Here is a 6,000-nt window from a genome sequence, read left to right on the forward strand (position 1 = left end):
TGACCGGTGCAGGCACGCCAGCTCATACAGATCTGTTGCTCTCTCCCCTTATTTCCCAGTCCTTGTGGCTAGGACCCCTGAACTTCCATCTCCAGCTCAGCTCTAATACAGGCTCTGAGGCCAACCTTTCCAGTAAGGGAAAAAGTTTAAGGAACCGTAAGTCAGAATTGTGGAGGCTCAGAAAGAAGTCCGCCTCTTTATTGGTGTCACAAGATATTGATCCTATACATTAGTTCTATTTACTGGGCTTTGACTGATTCCTTGAGGTCCTCGGTATATAGTGTCAGATCCGAGTTTATATCTTGGTTACTTGCTAAGGATACATCATTTCTTTGGGATTTTGGTGTTTCTTTATTCTTCACAGGCTCTCTAGAAGGCCAGAATCCTTTCCCTGATGCCAACTGTTTGTGTTACCTATTTCCTGGAAACCTAGATATGTTTCACAGTTCTCCACTTCTGGGGGGACACACACTTTGGCCTTCCTTAGAGTTGAGCATTACCTGCTGCCAGGCTCCCTAACATTACACCTGCCAGTTCAAGTCTCTCGGTTAAAATAGAATAAACTTAACACTTGCAAAGCATTTCTGAGTCGACAAAATCTGTCCACAATGTGTCCTCTTCTCCTCGGCTGTATCAGACTACACCTCCCTGAGTCCAGTTTCCATGCAATACTACAGAAACTTCACCTTCGTCAGATTGATCTGAGTGTGTTTGCCAACTTTTTCCTCCTCTGCAGATTTCCTCAGAGCATGCTCCCAACTCTGAATCCGCCCGTGTCCTCCACAGTTATTAGCCTTCCTTATTCAGCCCAGAGCCACCTTAGACCCTCTCACTTTCCTCGAAACTTACTCCTTAGAACCAGTACCGTGATTAGATCTATGGTCTAATAATTCTTGGTACTCTGTCTCATGGAATCAAAAGCCCCCGGTTTTGGAGGAGTAGTGAAAACCAAGTTGTTCAAATATCACCCGGGTGTGATGAATGGAGCTCCTCCACAAACTCCAGTCCAGTGTCTACCCAGGCCACATTTGAGCCTGTCAGTGACAAGGAGCTTGTCAGTGACAAGGAGCTTACTACCCCTTCCATTGTTGTAAATTTTTAACTAGCAATAATCTCCTCAATCACTTTAGTTTACTCACATGATTCTAACTGTATTCAGGGTGGAAACAAAAACCCCACTACAAAAAGATGGTCCCTTGTGTGTTTAAGACAAGTTCTTACGAGTTTCCCAGTCTCTTGGCCTAACACCTTGAGACTTGAGTTTTTTCTGATACTATATGGTTTCTAGTTATGTCATAGTTCTGGGCCTGACATATTACTTTTTCTTTCTATTGGTCTTCAGAGAGACTCACTGGAGATAAGTTCCATTCTACATCGTGCTCTCCATAGTGATCGTTGTCTTTGCTTGAATACATATTGTAGAGCTGTGGATTAAAACTGACTTTTTAGTGAAGATTTATAAATCACAGGCTAGTATTACTATATGTGTGTGTGTGTGTGTGTGTGTGTGTTGCAGGATAGAACATATGGGAGGCCACCAAACAAATCTCAATGAATTAAAAAGATTGAAGCCCTACAAATTGTGCTCTCCAAACATAACAGAATGAGATTAGAAATTAATTATAGAAGGAAATCTGAAAAAAAATTCAAATGTGTAATAATAAATGACATCCTCTTAAATAACTAGTGTGGTCAAAGAAATTGGAAATTGTTTTGAGGTGAATTAAAACAAAAATATGAAATACCAAAACTTATGGAATGTAGCTAAAGAAGAACTTACAGGACATGTATAGATGTATATTAAGTTGTATATAAAAAGGAAGAAAAATGACAAATCAATAACTTAACCATTAATGTGAGAAACTAGATAAAGAGGAGCAAGCTACACACAAAGTGACCAGAGAGAAGGAAATTTAAAAATATTAAGGTAGAAATAAATGAAATAGAAAATAGAAAATCAGGGTGCCTAGGTGGTTCAGTGGGTTAAGCCTCTGCCTTCAGCTCGGGTCATAATCTCAGGGTCCTTGGATTGAGCCCCGCATCGGGCTTTCTGCACAGCAGGGAGCCTGCTTCCCCCTCTCTCTCTGCCTGCTTCTCTGCCTACTTGTGATATCTCTCTCTCTCTGTCAAATAAATAAATAAATATTTTTTTAAAAAGAAAATAGAAAACCAATAACAAAAATCAACAAAACCCAAAGTTGTTTTTCTTAAGGTCAACAAAATGTACAATATTAGCTCAACTCTCCAAGAAAAGAGAGAACAGATTCAAATTACTAAAGTCATGATGGAAAGAGAGGGAATTGTACTGACCTTATGGAAATAATGAGAATTATTAAGGGATACTATAAACATTTACATGTCAAAAATTTAATAACATTGATCAATTGGATAAATTCCTAAAGAGAAAAGAATTAACATAGTTGACTCGAAAGAAATGAAAAATCTAAATAGAACAATAACAAGTGAAGAGATAAAAGAAGTAATCAAAACATCCCACAAAGATAACCTTGGTTTCAGATAGCTTCACTGTTGAATTGTACCAGATACTTAAAGAAAATTTAACACCAGGTCTCAGCAAATTTTCTAAAACATAGAAGAGCAGTGAACAGGGGTCCTTGGGTGGCCCAGAGGGTTAAGTGGCCAGCTCTTGATTTCAGCTAGGTCATGATCCCAGGGTCCTGGGATTGAGAACCCCATCCAGTTCCACACTCAGTATGAAGTCTACTTAGGATTCTCTCTCTCCCTCCCCCTCTGCCCAGCCCCACTCACACTTGCACACACACCACACTACACACTCTTCTCTGTCTCTCTCTCTCTCTCTCTCTCCCACTAAGGAAAAAAAAAAAAAAAAAAAAAAGGAACAACCACATGATCATCTTGGTAGATGAAGAAAAAAGTATTTGACAAAATTCAACATTCTTTAATAATGAAAACACTCAACAAACTAGAAATATAAGAGAACTTTCTCTTTTGATAAATTGTATCTATGAAACCCCAACAGCTAATATCAATCATACTTACTGGTAAAGCCTGAAAGCTTTCCATATGAAATTAGGAATAAGACAAAGATAACCACTGTATTACTTTTATTCAACATCTACTGGAGGTTCTAGCAAGGGAAATTAAGAAGAAAAAATAAATAAAAAGCATCTAGATTACAAAGGAGAAAGTAAAACGATCACTGTTTTCAGATGGTATAATACTGTATGTAGAAAATTCTAAGAAATCCACATAAGAAATTATTAGAGAAAATTAAGTAGTTGATCAACATTGCAGAATACAGTTACCAGTACACAAAAATTGATTGTGTTTCTATACCTGGAAAAGAACAATCCAAAAATGAAATTAAGAAATTGATTCCATTCACTGTCGACTCCATCAAAGAATAAAACTTTGGAATTAATGTAGTAAAGGAATTGCAAGACTCATACACTGAAAACTATAGAATATCAGTGAAAGAAATTGAAGGCTGGAAGATAATATGTTAAGGTAGCAGTACTCTCCATATTGACTTGTAGGTTCAACAAAACACTATCAAAATCCCAGCTAACATGTTTGCAGAAGTTGACAAGCTGATTCTAAAATTCATATGGGAATGCAAAGGACACAGAATATCAAAGAATCTTGAGAGAGTGAGAGAGAGAAAGAAAGTTGGAAGACTCACCCTTCCCAATTCAAATTCTTCAACAAAGCTACAGTAAACGAGACAGCATAGTGCTGGCATACCAATATGCTTGCAGACCAACGGACTATAATTGAGAGGCCAAAAATAAGCTTAAACATTATGATTAATTGAGTTTGACAAAAGTGTTAAAAAATTTAATGGGGACAGAAAAGTCTTTTCCACAAATGGTACTGGAACAACTAGCTATCCACGCGAAAACGACTGAAGTTGGACCCCACATTTCATCATATCAGAACTTAACTCAAAATGGGGTAAAAATAAGACAGGTGTAAGTCTCTGTGTCCTTGGGTTAGGCAATGTTTTTTTTAAATGTGGCACCAAAGCACAAGTAACCAAAGATGAAAGAGACAAATTGAACTAATCAAAATGAGAACATCTGTGTTCCAAAAGACACTATCAAGGAAGTCAAAAGATACTGGCAGAAGAAGGGAAAGTATTTGCACATATCTGATAAGGATCCTATAGCTAAAACAAACAGAATTCTTACAACTCAGCATTGTAGAGATAATACAATTACAAAATGATCAAAATATCTACATAAATATTTCTTCAAAGAAGGTATACAAATGGCCAATAAGCACATGAAAAGACTCAAAACTATTAGTTTTTAGGGAAAGGCAAAATAAAAAACTGCAGTGAGATACCACATCAACCCACTAGGATGGTTATAACCTAAAAGATGGACAATGCCAGATATCAGTGAGGATGTGGAGAAACTGAATCCTTCATACTTGGCCTGTAAACGTTTTAACACGGTACCACCACTTGGAAAACATTTTGGCAATTCCTCAACCTGTGAAACTGAGGATTATTATACAACCCAAGAATTCTACTTCCATGTATATGTTTAGGGAATTAAAAACATTTGTTCACACAAGACCGTAGACATGAATGCCTATAGCAGCATTATGCAAAATATTCAGAAAATAGAAACAGCCAATGTTTTCATGAAATGGTAAATGAATCTACAAAATGTGGACTACATCATACAATAGATTATTATTCAGTCACCAAAAGGAGTGAAGTGCTGATCTGCTACAACACAGACGAACCTTGAAAATATTATGTTAAGCGAAAGAAAATGAGACATAAAATCCTACATGATTCAATTTGTACAAATCGTCCAGAAAAGGCACATTTATAGAAACAGTATTTTTCAGTGGTTGAGTAGAGTTAGGATCTATGGAGAAACGGAAAGGACCACTAATATGTACAGAGTTTCTTCTGGGGGTGATGAAAATGTTCTCAAATGGATTACCGTAATGGTTGCCTAACTCTGGATATACCACAAATCACTGGATCGTACACTTTAAAAGGATGAATTGTGTAGTGTGGGGATGTATGTGTCATCAAAACTGTCACATTAAAAAATATAAATGGATGAGGCTTGGAAGGCTGAGCAAAAAAAATATGCATTTAGAAAATTGATTCCTGTCATTTGTTTATTTAACAACTATTTATAGGTGCTTAATCTGTGTCTGGAACTATTCTAGACGCTGTGGCTACAAGGGTGAACAAGACTACCTCCCTGCAAACACATGCCCAAGAACAGGACAAAGCATGTGGTTTACAGGTGCCTGATGTATGTCCTCCAGGGTCCCAGAGACACACAGACGCACAGGAATGCGGATGAATGGGCCAGCGTACGACGCAGTGGGGGCGAGAGAGCATAGGCTGGTCAGGGTAGGATTTCCAGTAACTGTACTCCCGGGATGGGAAGACTGGCTAAGAAACACGTTATTGATAGACAATGTTTTTGACTTTGAGCAAAACAGAACACGTGATCTGGATAAACTGGCTTTTCTATCAACTGATTCAAATACCAGAGGCTTTTCAGATCTACTTCACTGGATGAATAGAAAAATCTCTATCTCCAGCTTCTATAATGTCCAGGCATTAAACAGCATTCCCTGTCTTATCTCGTTTAATCCAGGGACTCACCTGCATTTTAGAGAAAAGATGAGCGAGCCTGTATATTCAATTGCGAAGTCAGGATTGGGGCAAAGTTCCTTTAACTCAAAGATCCTTTCTTTCTGTCACATCACCGCCTCCTTTCTGCAGGGCATAGTGTCTCCGTGCAGATGGATGTCTGCTTGGTAAACTTCCACGCAGGAGGACACAGTGAAATGACATCTTTTACGCACTCTGAGAGAAGCATCTAGGAACACAAAACACCACAGTTCTACACCTCACCGTCCCACCCCCAGAGAAAGTCCTCCGCTCAGTGATGACTTTGTTTCCTGACACCACGAGCCTCCAGGGACCCTCTCCTACCTCTCCCAAGACTCAAGTGGCCACAGCTGGGCCAGGCCAGG

The sequence above is a fragment of the Mustela lutreola genome, chromosome 13 (genome assembly GCF_030435805.1).
Source record: "Mustela lutreola isolate mMusLut2 chromosome 13, mMusLut2.pri, whole genome shotgun sequence".
Lineage (NCBI taxonomy): Eukaryota > Metazoa > Chordata > Mammalia > Carnivora > Mustelidae > Mustela > Mustela lutreola.